Source organism: Schistocerca americana, chromosome 6, assembly GCF_021461395.2.
Source record: "Schistocerca americana isolate TAMUIC-IGC-003095 chromosome 6, iqSchAmer2.1, whole genome shotgun sequence".
Lineage (NCBI taxonomy): Eukaryota > Metazoa > Arthropoda > Insecta > Orthoptera > Acrididae > Schistocerca > Schistocerca americana.
Window position 1 is genome coordinate 464,664,193 of NC_060124.1, and position 17,678 is coordinate 464,681,870.

Genomic DNA, 17,678 nt, shown 5'->3' on the forward strand with positions numbered 1-17,678 from the left:
TGCTCACAGGCGAGAAGGCATGGCCCGGCGAGTACTGTATACAAGTGTGAAGTAATCAGGGCAGCACAGGGCACCGATGTGCTCTGAAGAACCCATACGTTGCAGTTACAACAACGTGTAGTGACCTTTGTGTAGGGGCCGAAGCGGGCTGAGAAAAGCTGACGTTGTAATTATTAAAGAGCACTCCACTTCTCTCGTCCAGAGGAACTACGTCACAGGCGTAGGGAAAAGATGTGTACATAAGAGAGCCCAGAGGCTCAAATCGGGTAGTTCTGTCGCCATTCCGTCAGCGTCTACAACTGGAGAGAATGACGATTGTTTGGTTGCAGGCCAGCTACAGTGACCTCTGGTGACGGATATCGGCGGCCAGTCGGCTCGCTGAAGCTGTCTGCGGCCGTACCCCCCCCCCCCCCCTTCCCCACACTCTGCCCGCTGGCCTCTCTGTACCCAACCTCCCAGAGCCAGGTGGAGGTAGGCACCCCCTAGGACAGTATCTGAAAAATCACTAGAAGAAGATGAATATGTAACTCGTCTGATGCCGTTATCTGCGGCCACTGACCGAGCTCAAAAACATGTTCAAATGTGTGTGAAATCTTATGGGACTAAACTGCTAAGGTCATCAGTCCCTAAGCTTACACACTACTTAACCTAAATTATCCCAAGGACAAACACACACACACACACACACCCATGTCTGACAGAGAACTAGAACCTCCGCCGGGACCAGCCTCACAGTCCATGACTGCAGCCCCCTAGACCGCTCAGCTAATCTCACGCGGCTGACCGAGCTGCCCTGGGTGGACGACCAGAGCTGCTAAGGCTCACTACAGTGAAGGCGGACGGCTGTTTCCCTTCGGCGCTCTATATGGTGTCCATGTGTCATGCTTGAGGGAGCAGTCAGCCATGTGGCAGTATAAGCGCACTTATTAGTATGATGTTGCACCCCCTCTGGTCCAGACATGTGCATGGATTCAGTTGGGAGGGTTGTCATAAAGCCTTTATAATCTCCCTTGAGGCAAGCTGGCCAACAACTGATGTAACTGGTCCTTAATATCCAGCACGCTGGCAATGGCACAGAGTTGACGTCCGAGCTGGTCCCACACATCTTCAACGGAGGACTCATCTGAGGATCTTCTGCCCATTGGTGTACAACAGCACCACGCAGACAGTTCATGGACACATGCACTATGTGTGGACGGACATCGTCTTGTTTGAAACTGGTACCTAAGTACCGCCGCATGAGAGGCGACACCTGAGAACGTGCGATGACCGTGATGTACTGTTAAGCTGTTAGAGTACCTCAACCGGTACCATCCGTGACCTGAACTCGTACACGATGGCTCCCCACACCATACACTAGGAATAATCCCACTGTGAGTAGGAGAAGAAGACAAGAAACTCGCTTTCCTTCCTTATTTGGGACCGCTGTTAGCCAAAATTGGGAGACTCGTGGGAAAATCGAACATAAAAACAAGCTTCTAACCACTGCAAAAGACAAAAGACTGGCCTGGCGCTGTCAAAGACCCATTTAAATTCAACATACCAGGAATTTACAGCATTGCCTGTGAATACAGTCAATAGTACATTGGACAAACACAGTGATGTATTTGTAAATGCTGCCAAGAACACATCAGGCATTTGCGACTGGGACAGACGAGTATTGCAACAAAGCCTGTATGGCCACAAAGTACCGTTATACAAGATGGCGACGATGACGTCTTCCAAGATGGTGGCGATGACGTCATCCAAGATAGCGGCGAACACATTATTCAAGATGGCGGATTTTGGCTGGGAGTTTGAATTTTGGAGGGGAAAGTGTCACACTCCCACTCCTCCCACCAAAAATGGCGAGAAGTTCAAATTAGAACAGGATAATGCACCACACCACGGTTATCTAGATCTCATGGTGAACACACTGGGTGATGTCATCTTGGATTATGGTACTTGCTTCATCACTTGACACCATGACACCTGGTGCTGGCGAGTTGTACGATGTTGGAGTCCTGACCTTGTGGTGAACACACCTCCCTGAAATTGGTTAAATAATAAAAGACTTATGTCCAAGTCCTTTTTCCCATGGATCCTTAGGAGGAGGTGGTGGTCGGGCGACTGTGGTTAGTACAAGTGTCCTTTCTTTCACGCCATTTTCTTAGCTTAGTAGAGATATGCGAATTGAGCTTTGTTTATTGCTAAAATTCAAACTTGGCTCCAGTTGTAGGAGGAGGTGATGGTCGGATGACTTTCATTAGTGCAAGTGACCTTGCAAAAATTCAAACTTGGCGCCGGTTCGTAGGGGGAAGTGGTAGTCGGGTGGTAGGCCAAGTGAGCTATCTTCCCGCAATTTTCTTTGCTTAGTGGAGATAACTGTGATGTGGTGCATTATCCTGTTGGAATTTGAACTTCCCACCATTTTTCGGGGGGGGGGGGGGGGGAGGGGGATCTGTGGCACTTTCCTGCCAACATTCAAACTTCCCACCAAAATCCGCCATCTTGAAAGACGTCATTGCCACCATCTTGGATGACGTCATCGCCGCCATATTGCATAACGGTACTTTGGGGCCATAAGGCTTTGTTCCAATACTCAGACGGAGAAATCGGCGATAGAAAAAGACCACACATTTGACTTCGAGAACACCAATTTGCTCTGCCAAGCGACCAGTTATTGGGACGAAGTCGTAAAAAGTCCATCGAAATACAATGTAAACGGAGACGCAGGATACCTGTTGAGTGCTTTATGGAATCCAGAGGTAGCGGCAATTCGTCGAGAGCGCGCCCACCACCGTCCTCCTCGCGAGACAGGACTCGAACGCTGTGACAGAGATGCGAGTGGCGCGCCCGCTACCCCCAGCACCACGACTTCACCTCCCATCCTGCCCGCCAGCCTTCTGTACCCAGTGTTTCGCAGTCAGATGGAGGGTATAACACTGCACATTTAAGTAGGACGGCCTTCGTGAAATTTCGACACTTCCCCAGAACATGGTGAGTATGTCACTCGTAGAAACGTCAGATATTTGTAATACTGCGCCACCTGGCTGGAAACCCAGGAGCTTTTCATCAGTTGTATAAGCCGGGAAAATCTACATTCACTTATACCACTGTGCCTCTCCAAAACATAAGGTGAGTAGAACCTCCTCCTATGTCGCCGCCATACTCTCTCACAATGGTCATCGGTGGCAGCACAGAACTGTGTTTCACTGCTGAACACAATGCAGCGTCACTGATCAGCAGTACATTCTTCACGATCACGGTGCCATTCTAAATGGGGCCATTTGTGTTACAGTCTTAACGGGAGCTTTTTCATTGGACAGTAATTCCATAGTGCAGCTGCTCCTAGTCTCTGATCAAAATGTAGCAGAGAGTACATTACTAATTCTCTGGAGCAGATCTGAAGTGGTTACGACGTGCTCGATGCGTTCTAGAGCTAACCTTCATCGTGGTGTTCAGTCGTGGTCGACCGGAACGTTGATGACGAGTGTATCTACCCTCATGTTCCCATGTATTCCAACGTTAGGACATCGTTCACACCTCATTAACCCAAAAATGTGAATACCATACAGTTCGTCGAGCCAGGCAAATGGAAAACCAAATTCCCGTTTCTGAACACTATCAGATGCTGATAACACTGTCCCACACGAGTGCACGTCATCTCTTCACAGTGATCGCTCAACGTCTGACGTTGTTGAGGCCTCTTTTACACCCTACCACGCCTGATAACGACACGAAATACGAACAACACTTACGCACTTACAACATTACCAGTGCAATAAACTGAAATTTGTATAAGTTCGTAGTTGAAAGGCAATTTTTTTCCTTCATGGAGAGAAGAGAAATTTGTATCATTTACATTGACTCATGTTGGTGTATACTCATGATCTACGTGTCTGCTTTGTAAACGCTTATCGCGGATAAGATGAAGATCTGCCCTTCCACTGTCTTGTTCCAATGGTTCTCTAAGCTAAATGTAAATTAAACCCTGTGTGCTAAATTACTTCAATAATTACTGTAATTTCTCATTTATAGGGATTTCCGAAGGAGGTAGGGAACATGAAAACAAATACATTTCGACACGGAACGTGTTGTCACTGAATTCAACTCGCAATGTGTAAGTAGGCTGTTTAGGGTTTTATGTTGGTAACGCCACGTAGCGCTCTGTATGAAAATCACTGACTGTGCTATGTGTAGTCTGTGGCTGATCTGCATTGTTGGAATATTTGCTATTGCAGTGTTGGGTAGTTGGATGTGAACAGCGCGTAGCGTTGCGCAGTTGGAGGTGAGCCGCCAGCAGTGGTGGATGTGGGGAGAGAGATGGCAGAGTTTTGAGAGCGGACGATCGGACGAGTGTCCGTCAGAAAAACGAAATTTGTAAGACCGGATGTCATGAACTGATATACATATTATGATTTTTTAACACTATTAAGGTAAATACATTGTTTTTTCTCCATCAAAATCTTTCATTTGCTAACTGTATGCCTATCAGTAGTTAGTGCCTTCAGTAGTTAAAATCTTTTATTTAGCTGGCAGTATTGGCGCTCGCTGTATTACAGTAGTTCGAGTAACGAAGATTTTTGTGAGGTGAGTGATTCATGAAAGGCATAGGTTAATGTTAGTCAGGGCCTTTCTTTTGTAGGGATTATTGAAAGTCACGTTGCGTTGCGCTAAAAAAAAAAATATTGTGTGTCAGTTTACTGTTGATCAGAATAAGTATAGGGAGAAATGCCTGAGTACGTTCAGTTTTGCTCAGCTGTTTGAAAATCAAATAACGTAAAAGGTTTATCAGCACAGTCATTTATAAATTTTTCTAAGGGGATGTTTCAAATGTTAGAGAAAATTTTGTTGGTAGGGCTGACATGCCGGTGTTCCAGACTGGGAATATTTACTGACAGTCAGAACTGCTCTGTATACGGTTGATGGGCTCTGAGGTCTGTTTGGAAACATACAGATTAATTCGCAAACATCACGTCCTCGATACAACAACTGTGATAGCTTGGATCGACGACACATTCACCTACTGCGCCTCGACGGACGAAGATATCGCATCTTTGTGCCAGAACTGCTGGAGGATGTACGTCTGAATGACAGAAAAAGACTGTACCTCCAGCACTCTGGGGTACCACCCTATTTCAGAACTTCCGTGAAGAATCATCTGAGAGCCACCTTCGGGAATCGATGGATCGGCCGAGGTGACCCTGTGACCTTACGCATCTTATTTCGTCGTCTGGGCGCAAGTGAAGCAGTTGGTGTGTGAATCAGTTGTGAAAAGAGAAAAAGACCTCGTCCATAGAATCGCCGTCGCTGCTGGTACCATTGTCGCCATGCCAGGAATCTTCGAACGTACAAGACAATCAATGGTCCGATGATGTACCTCGAGCATACACGATCATGGTCTCATGTTCGAGCAATTCATGTGAATGCCACTGTAATTAGCATGGTAAACTACTTTCTGTGTAAATAGTCCATAGGATCAGAACATGCTGTCAGGGACCACATGTCTATCTATCTATATCCGAATCCCGCTCCAGCTACTGCCGGGTCTGGGTGCTGACGAGTCCTCTCCATTTGGCTCGGTCCTCCCACCACTTTTCTTCCTCCACTTGCTGCCAGGTCATACCTTTCCTTTCCACAGATATTCTCACTCCCATTTTCCACCGTTTTCTCGGGCGCCCTCTAGGTCTTTTCCCATCCATCGTTAGTTCATCCATAATTTTGGGAGTCTTGCCCATGCATCCTTTTAACATGCCCATACCATCCTAATCTCTTTTTTTCAATTTCTTCTCTCATACTTTCTTGTTTAAGGTCCTTTCTAATCTCTACATTCCTTACCCTGTCGATTCTTGTTTTTACCTTAACTGCTCTGAGAAATTTCATTTCCCCTGCTTGCAGTCTGCCCCAGTCCCTTTCTGTCATTGTCCATGTTTCTCCACCATAGGTGACAATAGGGAAGTAATAATTCTTATACATAAGGAGTTTTGCTTTTTCTGAAACTTCCGTATTCCAAATCAGGTTTTTTATTATTTGGTAGAAATTGTCTCCCTTCTGTAACCTCCTATTAATTTCGTTAGTTATTCTTCCATCCCTAGATATTTCACTCCCTAAATAAGTGAAACTTTCTACCACTTTGAGGGGTTCTCCATTCAAGGTAATGTTTCCGTTGATACCTTTCTCTATAGTTTTGGAATAATCTTGTAAAATCATGTCTGTCATTTCAGTTCCATCACTTACACGGATTTTTCTTTATGCAAATTATACTCGTTGAGCTTTTAGATTTTTATTTCAAGCTTTCAGAGGTTGGTGACAACTTGTAGGGCCACGAACGACAGAACACTAATAGCGTTCGATTTTCCCACTGGTCTGTTACGAAAGCAGAGGGAGAGGGCACCTTTAAGGTAAAAATCACGAAATGTATGTTAATTATCTCTTTCCCACTGAACTCTAAAGTGTATTAAATTATATTCCTTGCCCCCCTTTGTATCCCGCCTGCAAGGTTGGCCGAATGAAGGAAGTGAGTAGGAGCAGGAAAAGGTAATACACGTCGGTACTGAAAATACAGTTAAAGCACCTTTACTATTGTATAAACATATAAAAACATATTACATAACTTTGCAATGAGGTGCGAAGTGTCCCGGCCGTCTGCTCTTCATAAAATGGGGAGAATCTGGAGCGGAGCTCGTAGAGCTCTCCCGCTCCGGCTAGGATGCGCTGTCGTCGGTGTCTGTCGTAGTGCCAACCTAGCAGAGCGCACTTACGTTGTGGCATCGTAGGTATCGATACCACACCCCGTCTTCAATGAAGCTTGCTTCCTCGTAAAAGGCATAGAATCTTAAAAATAGATAGCGCTTCGCGCCCTCGTGGCCGTTATACACGTCAAAGACAATTGCAACTCTAGATATGAACGTGTATGAAGTTATATTGACATGTGAGCAAATCTTCTGGGCACTTCACTTCTTTTTCAGGCGGTTTATGTAACGTAATCTAAAGGTAGGATTCTATGTTCGCTCGAGTTCGCGATTCTTTGACGGCTAAAGGATGTATAAGAATGAGTCGAAACCACACTGAGCGTCTGAGTGTGTCAACAGACTCATGGATATCACAGGACGGAATGCGCCATATCTCAACAGGTATTTGTTTCCGGACATGTTTTGTTGTCGTCTTTATCAGCACTGTCTCCTGTAAGAATGCAGCACTTTTTTTTTAAAAAAATGTACTGTATAACGGTGACTTTGTGACAGCGGTCGTGAACCGTGCCGCGTGAATCGATAGGTTGCGGAACTCTCTTTGATTTCACAGACGCCATTTCGTCCAACTTTTGGCTCCATGACGCACGCGGGCTTCGGGAGAATCCACACACGGTGGAGCGAGGCAGCTGGCGACAACACCCGTCTGGAGGAAAGCAAAGGTCTACCATGATCCATCGTTGAACACAATGCGAAACCATTCATTCAACACCTGGACACTTCTCAGTTTCACCCAAATCTGGATAACTCTAAACTCTAACGGGTGCTGGTAACGCTGTCTCACACGAGTACGCGGCCGGTGTATGTCGTTGAGCGTGGTCGTTCAACATCTGACGCTATTCACGCCCCTTGTGTACCCTACCAAACTTACTAATGACACGAAGCACGAATAAAAACTAATGCACTCTCGTGGCTTGGATGGGCCAAACAGCAAGGGGCCGACTGGACGTTGTTAGCTTTCTATCTCTAGCGGCCGATACGACTAGCAAACTCACAGCCTGAGCCCACTCTGTAGCGTGGTCAACACACTGCCATTCGGAAGATAGCTCTTCGACTGTTTTATGTCTGAACGGGCGACATCACGTGACCGTGTGGGGAACTGCTCACAGAGGGGGCAATCTTTCGCCATGGGACAACTTGCAAGACACCCATGCGAGTCTACTCTCAGAAGCAGACCCCCTCCAAGGGACAAATTGGGTGAGCGTGTTTCGAGTTGGTCAGTTTGAAAATTTGAAAGGTTCGAAAGGAACGGATGCCCCTCGGAGGCGATGTTCCGTTTTCCGTTCTATGTATTTGCCAGCGTATGTGTTACTGTTCTTATATTCAGTTATGAGTTTTTGGGAGCTATTTATATTGTGTCACTATTTGTAAATTTTGTCCCTGTCAAGATTACCTTGTACGGGTTTAATAATTTGTTCTGCTGGTAGTCTCGGTCTTGCTAGTGATCAAAATTCCTTGTGTTAAGACTTTGTCCTATGTTTGTAACTATTGCTGAATTTCTGGTCAGTCAATAATCTTCCTAAAAGTTTGGGAAGGTTGGTAATTTAGATGCACTACGTTATGTTATTTTAGAGGGAGAGTTTCTAAATCCTATTATTTTAAAAGAAATTTTTATTTTCTCAAACATTTTCTTCATTGGACGGGTCAATCCATGTTATTTTACTTGTTTTGGGGTCTATTTTTAAAGCATTTCGTATATTTGTCTTACAAAATACCCGGCGTTGGCATTAACCAACCATTGTGTACTGAGGCGCGTCCAGACTAGTGGGCGACGTTGGGGTTTGGGCTTGATTGTATATAGCTCAATCATTTGTCACTTTGCTATTGTATTGATAAAGTTGGTAGAATTATATGCCGCACCAGGAGATAAAATAAGTTTTGTTGCTATTGTGAATGTTGTTCAACTTCCATTGCACGGTCCTTCCACTCCCTAAGTAACCAGTGATGGCTGACTGCACTTCATTTGGTAGTAAGGGAGGTCACTTCTGGAACTGGGCTAATTAATCATTAATTAATTCATTGATCGTCTTTCGCATTTTTTTAAAATTTTGGGAAATTTTCTTTAAAAATTTGCTTGTTAGATTGTACTTGTTTGTTGTGTTTGGAGGTAGTTTTGGTGGTACCATTGAGGCCAGAGGACTACTCAGGTCTAGTTGTCTGAAAAAGGATGAATGTAAACTGCGAATTCGCGGCCAACAGGGAAAGGGAAGCCTTGCGGAGCTGTGCGCGTGCCTACTTGGTGCAGCAGCGTGCGTGTTGCAGGTTACACCGGCCCAAGTTAGCAAGGTGTGTACCGCCCGATGTAGCTGCGCCACGTCTCTCTCGAACGTCGAGCAGAATACTATGTTCCCAGAAGACAGCAATCCCTCGCGTGCGCAACTTAATAGATTGCAAGCCCAGATTACCCTCTGATTTCACGGTATTACGGATTTGTTTGTGGATCTTAGTGGTCCCTGGGAAAGATTAGTTGTTAATCTTTTGGAGGATAAATTCATGGAATCGCAAATGAGACTGAGCATGCTGGAGTAATCCGGAGGAGCTCGATGAATTATATTAATTAGTAGTGGAAAATGCGGCCAACTCCCCTAGCGTGCGATACCGGAGTGTTGGTGGTGGTAAGGCGTATCATTCTGCTACATTACCCAGTGCTCTATTTAGCTGCGCTCCGGGAGTGGAAAATATTTCTGTCGGTGGTGTATTACAGCTGGTAAATTTTTTGTGGTTCTCGGTAAACTTGCAAAAGCAGGAGGACATTTTTGAGGTTCTCTGGGAGGTAATTTTTCAGCTCTTGTATCCACTGTGACAGGGTTTCTTGGCTGCCGTGATTAGTGTTATTTTGTTAGTTATAATCTGTCTTGATTGCAAAAATGTTTATTCACATGATCGGTTTCGGTTCCTCTAGAACTATCTTCAGATTTGCAGTTTCGGTTACAGGAGTAACCCCTCCACACACAGCAACCTTCACATGCTGCGTTCTTATGTCACGCTACTCATGATTGGAACCCATTATCTTCAGTTGATTTATTAAGTGTTAGTTCTGAAATTGTCCACACCTGGTAGCTGAGTGGTCAGCGCGACAGACTGTCAATCCTAAGGGCCCGGGCTCGATTCCCGGCTGGGTCGGAGATTTTCTCCCCTCAAGGACTGGGTGTTGTGTTGTCCTAATCATCATCATTTCATCCCTATCGACGCGCAAGTAGCCGAAGTGGCGTCAAATCGAAAGACTTGCACCAGGCGAGCGGTCTACCCGACGGGAGGCCCTCGTCACACGCTATTAGTATTATTATAGTTGTAAAATTGGTGATTTGTTTTCAGCGATGGCCGGCCGTTGTGGCCGAGTGGTTCTAGGCGCTTCAGTTTGGAACCGCGAGACCGCTACGGTGGCAGGCTCGAATCCTGCCTCTGACATGGATGTGTGTGATGTCCTTATATAGGTTTAAGTAGTTCTAAGTTCTAGGAGAATGATGACCTCAGATGTTAAGTTCCATAGTGCTCAGAGCCATTCTTGGTCGCTGGACATTATTGTAGCGAAATATTTGAGTATTAATCTTCTGCTGGGTTGTGATTTTGTTTACAAGACTGTCTTAGTCTTGGATTATGCCGATAGGTAGTTTCGATTTAAGTTCCATCCGCTGCAAAAGTTTAGGTTGTGCAGTCATTCAGCGTACACAGCGTAGCTACCAGATTCGGGGAGTATGAAACTGCTCATTGATCGGCGGAGGATGCGCAAGACTTTCTCCGTGCGTTGGAGAATTTCCTGATGTGTTAACTGATAAACTGACCGCAAAGAAAGAGTACCGCATTTGTCTTTCGGATGAGACCCCATTACGACCTTACAGATTAAATCCTCGCAGGATAAAGATTTTGCGTCATCTTCTAGAAAATTTGTGGGACTAGGAAGTAATTAGGCCGTTCACTTAGTCGATATTTATAGTGACAAAGGGAAATGGGGTTTGGCTATAGACTGGTAATGGACTACCGCGCCTTATGGTTCAAATGGCTCTGAGCACTATGGGACTTAACATCTGAGGTCATCAGTCCCTAGAACTTAGAACTACTTAGACCTAACTAACCTAAGGACATCACACACATCCATGCCCGAGGCAGGATTTGAACTTGCGAACGTAGCGGTCGCGCAGTTCCAGACTGAAGCGCCTAGAACCGCCATACCGGCCGGCACCGCGCCTTAAGTCATCAGATTATTTTAGAATCAGTCCCTCTGCCTGACTTTCACAGTTGTTTTATCTGGTTTTCTGGGGCACTGTATTTCACACTGCTCGACTTCCATTACGTGTATTATCAGATCCTTTTTGCAGAAGAATTGGAAGCCGTTACGTTAATTTCGACTTTCGGGTTATGAACTGGAGCGGCAGTTTTGTCTAGGCTTCTGGATTCCGTTTTAGGTAATGTCAAGTTTTAAGTTCGTTAATAACTATTTCGACGAAGTGGTCTATAGCACGTCGTTCTCTGACCTCCCTGAACACATGAGACAGCCGCGCGGGATTAGCCGAGCGGTCTTGGGCGCTGCAGTCATGGACTGTGCGGCTGGTCCCGGCGGAGGTTCGAGTCCTCCCTCGGGTATGGGTGTGTGTGTTTGTCCTTGGGATAATTTAGGTTAGGTAGTGTGTAAGCTTAGGGACTGATGACCTTAGCGGCTTAAGTCCCATAAGATTTCACACACATTTTGAACACATGAGACAAGTTATGAAGGTGGGACACCGTCAACCCTCTAAGGTCAATTTGGCTCGTCAGGAAGTTTCCTTCTTAGGCCATATAGTCTCTAGTGATGGAGTTAAGGTTGATCACTTACAGGGTGACAATTATTGAACTATAAGGAAAAAAACAACGTAAATAAGTTACAAGTTGAGGCGTGCATGCACATTATTCAACATGTAAACGTCACTACGGATATTCGGATTTAGGTTATGACAGAGTTTACGCTCTAAACAGACGATCAGGCCCTTAGTTGGGTCTTAGCACATTCTCGTAAGACTGACCGGATCGTTGTTGGGCTGTGGGATTTGCGGTATTCTGCTTAGAGGTCACGAAATTGCGGTTGTCGAGATGCTCAGTCCGAATTTTCGAAGAGGAAAGCAAAGGATTCATGTATTCTGCTTACAAGGGAACCTCCCCATCGCACCCCCCTCAGATTTAGTTATAAGTTGGCAGAGTGGATAGACCTTCAAAAACGGAACACAGATCAATCGAGAAAACAAGAAAAAGTTGTGTGGAACTATGAAAAAAAAAAGAAAATTTACAAACTGGGTAGTCCATGCGTAAGACAGGCAACATCAAGGATAATGTGAGCTCAGGAGCGCCGTGGTCCCGTGGGTAGCGTGGGCAGTTGCGGAACGAGAGGTCCTTGGTTCAAGTCTTCCCTCGAGTGAAAAGTTTACTTTCTTTATATTGGCAAAGTTATGATCTGTCCGTTCATTGACGCCTCTGTTCACTGTTATAAGTTTCGTGTCTGTGTTTTGCGACCGCACCGCAAAACCGTAGACGAAAGGACGTGCCTCTTCAATGGGAACCGAAAACATTTGATCACAAGGTCATAGGTCAACCGATTCCTCCACAGCAAAACACGTCTGATGTATTCTATACGACACTGGTGACAGCATGTGCGTCACATTACAGGAATATGTTGTCGACCCACCTAACTTGTACACTTGGCGAATGGGTAAAAAGGTTCTTCTACCTTGCCCGATTTATGTTTTCTTGTGGATGTGATAATCAATCCCAAAAAAGTGATGAAAACATAACGGACGGACAGATAATAATTGTCTGAAAATAAAAATTTAAACTTTTCACTTTTTTATTTATTTATTTATTATTTTTTTTGAAAATTAAGATGATCCCAGACCCATCCGGAAATCGAACAGGGCCCCTTAGGACGACAGTCCGTCACGCTGACAATTTTTTTTAAAGCTAATAAAAACGCGAATGATAGGAAAAAAATTGAAAGTGTTAAGACGCGAACCACCGCCCCAACAAAAACTCATTCGTGGATAGTGACGCTACTCCTTGCCCCTTTTTTTATTTTTTAATCTTTATTTTGTTTGTTTTTGGGTGGTAGTGGACCGGTGGGGGCTCGGGGGGCACAGTGGGCAGGGGTCGAAACCCGAGGCCTGGCCAGAGTGTCCCCCGAGCCCCCACCGAGCCTGTCATGCTTAGGGAAGTGGGAGACACAGGAATCAACAGTAGTGGAAGGCGTTGTTGTTATTTATTTATTTGCATGTGTTTTTGTACTATTCACTATTATCATGAAATTATGTGAATACATCGGCGAAAGAGAAAAAGAAATATAAGTTCTGGGTAAAGAAAAAAAAAAGAAAAAGGAAAAGCAAAAAGAAATAAAATCCGCGCAATCTGCGCCGCTCTCTCCCATCCGCGGAGGTCAGAAGTAGAATTGATCGTAGGCGGTTTAAACTCAGACGCCGCCGGGGGAGGAGGGGTAGGTGCCCTATGAGCCAGGCACCCCCCAACTCAGTGGAGGTCTATCAAAGACCGCTCGAAGATAGTTAGCATATAATGTTCGGTAACGTGGCGTGTTTTCGAGAGCTGCGTTGGCTGTTCGTAGATAGTTCCAGAAGTCGAGGCGTGATTTAGGTCCCTCATGAAAAAGATAAGCGACCGCCCACCCTTTGACCCACGTAATAGCGTGGCGGCGGGAAAATGTCTGTCCTCCGGGTATAGAAACATTCGAGGTTCGATTGTGTCTGGTGGCACCCGGATATAGCAGGCAATGATTTGCTGCACGAAGCGCCATACATCTTGGGATGAGGCGCATGTAAGACGGTGTTCATCAGTGGAGGACACTGATGAGATACGGGAAGGACATGGTCGACTGACATCGGAACACTGTTGACTTCTATTATGCGATTCTCCGAGATCTGGATGCTCAACCACCAACCCCAGACAACCAGTTGGAACGGCAAACATCTAAGGCGAAGATAATTGCACTGGCACGTCGGAAACTGCAAGTGGTCGTGATACGGACGCGACGCTACGATCACGCGGATTTAGAAATTCCATCCATGCATCATATAGTGTCCGACGAACAACGGCGTCGTCGGCAGATCATCAGCACTCTGACCACGCCTCATGGCACGCAGGTGACCACTCAGAATGACATCGTCCACGCATTCGTCGAGCACTACCGTCGTACTTATAGTGAAGACGATGCTGAAACTGCTACAGACGACTCCATTTTGCATTACGTCACGCGCACCCTCCCCCACACGGAGGCAGATGCTTTGACAGTGGCGGTCACGCGAGACGAAGTCAACAACGCAATCGCCAAGGGTGCTGTCAACAGATCGCCCGGCATTGACGGCTTACCGATTGAGTTTTACCGTACCTTTCGGGACCTCATGGCACCACGGTTGACAACTATGTATCAAGAAATGATGACATCTAACCAAGCAATCCCACCCGCCTTTGCTGAGGGCATCGTCATACCAGTCCACAAACCAGCCCGTGGTTCGATGGTCACGAGTTGCAGATCGCTCACCCTACTCAATGACGATTACGAGATTTTCTCGCGCTTACTGGCAATGTGGCTCCGAACAGTACTCCCTCATATCCTCTGGCCAGAGCAAACGACGCCTGGAGGACAGGTTAACATACAGACTATCACAGGGGAATGCCGCGACTTAACTGCAATAGCAGCGGCCTGTAGACTCCGTGCAGCGGTCGTCGCTATAGACTTCGACAGCGCCTTCGATAAAGTGCGTCATCGTTTCCTGTTTTCGTTGGCAGCCCGAATGGGCATCCCCCTTCCGTTTCTCGACGTCATCCGGCGTCTTTACGTCAGTGCCAGTTCACGTGTCCAAGTCAATGGACGTTTTGCACTGCCGGTACCTATCTGCCGTTCGATACGGCAGGGGTGCCCCCTCTCTACCCTCCTGTATGCCGTTGCCCTTGAGCCCGTTATTGGGGGCTTGACGACCAAGCTCTCTGGCCTCACCCTACGCCAACACACTTTTCGCTGTCGGGCATATGCTGATGACCTCCTCCTCCTCATTCGCTCCGGCTCTGAGATTCGAGAAGTCCTCGAATTGATTACCCGTTATGGGGCTGCCGCTGGCAGTGCCATGAATGTCGCCAAATCTTCTGCAATGCACATTGGACGAGGCCTCCAGGAGGGTGAAGTGGCACCCCTGCCGCTTGTGTGGACTTTCCGGTACCTGGGCATTACCTTTACCCCCAAGGTCACACGCACAGTGGCAACGAATTTCCGACGCCTGTTACATGTCATCCGCAACGACGTCCGCCAGAACCTCTTGCGCCGCCAGGACACACTTCAACAGGTCGGGTTTCTTAATCTTTATGTGGCATCAAAATTGGTTCACATAGCGCAAGTTCTCCCTCTGCCAACTGCAATTGGGCGCAACCTTCAGGCGGCTTTTGGCTATTATCTCATGGCTGGTTCCATGTTTAAAGTCCGTTTTGAGACACTTACCCTGCCCTCACGGGATGGTGGCGTCGGACTCGTCAATGTCCGTAAGCGAGCTGCAGCCTTGTACATGAGTACCATGAGAAAACAGTGGATGGGCCAGGGTACATCGCTAACACGCAGCTTGCTTGAGGTCCTCCTACCTGCTTCCACCTCACCACCGGTGTCTGTCGGCTATGTCTTGCCTCATTTGTCTCATATTTCGACCTTTTTCGTCGACTAAAGTTACATACATACCAGTCTCCCAGATACTCGCCCACCAAGGACTAAGGATTTTTACAGCCTGCTGCTGCGCTGTGTTCCCCGGATTGCGATGGAGACCAAACATCCCTCCATCCAGTGGCCCATAGTGTGGACTACCGTCCACCAGCCCTTCCTCCCTACGAACGTCCGGGCAGTATGGTATCACATAGTCAACAGGAAATTTGCCACGAAGCAGCGATTGCACAACATTGCCTTTTCAGATGTACGCGCAATGGTCGGAAAAGGCCAGCGGCCAGCGTTCGGCGCCCCGTATCGCAGATCTAAGAATTTGTGAGACATATATCCTGTCTAGTCGGCTTGCGGAATGACTGGTAAGAAAAGTATGGCCAGAACGGTCGCCGTGCTGGACTTCCCAGGTATCGTGAAGCAGGAGGTCTCGCACCACTATACGTAATTCCTGGCATGTTGTACAGTGGGGAATCTGATCTTTGGGATACAGAACGCAGTTAAAATCACCTCCTAGTAGGCAGCGTGCCTGAGGGAGCGTAGACATTAATGATGCGTGTCCCCATGGCAGTGAGTGCCATGCCTCGAGCTGATGGAAGAAAGGCGACATCGGTCACAAAAATCTCTTGGCGGACGTAGATGGCCACTCCGCGGCCCATAGGATCACTCGCGGAGGCGTGGACGGTATAGCCATTGATATCCGGGAGACTGACCAAGTGAACTTCCTGCAGAAGGGCGAAATCAACATCCGAAGCCCAGAACATCTCCTGCATAAGGCGGATTTTCACCCTGGAACGGACGTTGTTGGTGTTGATGGTTGCTCTCCGGTAGGCCTGGTGTCGGACTGCTGCAGGCTGGTCCACTCCGCTGTCCGCGTTGCAGCGGAACGTTATCCCGCTGGCCCGCGGGGGATTCTGGGGAGAGTATGATTAGTGGTGCGGCCGTGACGGCGCAGGGTCCCGTAACGGGTCCTGCTCCTTGACCTCCTCCTCGTACCACGACGTGGAAGCGGGCACTGGTGTATCTTCCATTTTGTCTGCAGAAGATGATGTAATGGTGCGTGGTGTAGTGTCGCCTGTGATGTGTTCATGATTTAGTTTAGCGTCAGCACGGGGTGCAGGCACACCGGTGGATGTCTCCGCGCTCATAACGTCTTCGTCAGCAGTAGCGGGTTATGAGGCCTCGTGCTGGTCGACGGTAGCGTCCTCCTCTACTTGTAACGTCTCCTCTTGGCCGGAAACTGTGCGACGTCTTCGCTTGCGACGTTTCGGAGAACGTTGTTTCCTTGTGCGACCCTCCGTGTCCGACAACGGTAGGGAGTCGCGTCGCTCTGGCAAGAAGGCCGCTGTAGGAACGATGAGCAAGTCGATCTCCATCGTGTTGCCTAGGTCAGGGTCAGCGTCTGGTTGCGTCGGCATCGTCGGAGCGGCGTCGGTGGCCGGCCGAGGCGGTGGGTCGTCCGAGGCGCTCTCCGTCGGTGTCAGGTCGGGCTCGTTAGTGGCGTCGTTTGTGGTGACCGGGCGACGTTGCAAAGCGGTAGGAGAAGCTAGAGCAACGGCGTAGGTCACCGGTAGCACTGTAGGTTGCGACGTGAGTGGTTCTTCGGCAGCTGGAAGTTGCATAATACGCCGTTGTAGGCATTCGGATCTAAGATGGCCATCTTTGCCGCACCCGGAACAGGTCCGAGGCTGGCCGTCGTATATAATTATTGCACGGCATCCGCCGATGTGTAAGTAGGACGGGACGTGGCTTCGGAGATCGATGGTGACCTGTCGGACCCCGTTTAGGACAGGATACGTCCGAAACTGTGTCCTCTTTTCCGCAGTGTGACCATGGACTGTGCCGTATGGGCGTAGTGCCGCGACGACTTCCTCAGCAGGAAGTTCGAATGGCAATTCGAAAATGCGTATCGTTCGCATACCTGAGCCAGCGTGGTCGACGGTTACCTCCCCCACATTGCCATCAGCATGACAGAAGCGGAGCCCCTGTTTGGTCTCACGTAGGATGCGTTCGCAAGCCGCGTCGTTAATGATTTTTACATGGACTGTGCTGCTCACGATTGACAAATGTATGCCGATAATATCGGTCGCCGGGATCTTCACTTCCTCTCGCAGAAAACGCTCCACCTCGAGTGCTTTGGGTCGGGCATAATCGTTGCAGAAAGTAAATCGGAGTGTAGATTTACGGTAACGGTTCGCCATGGATCGTGCAAGGTAAGCCGGCACTTAAGCAACGGCCGTCAGAATGTAAACAAGGCGAGCTCGCGCTCCGCACGCAGTCAA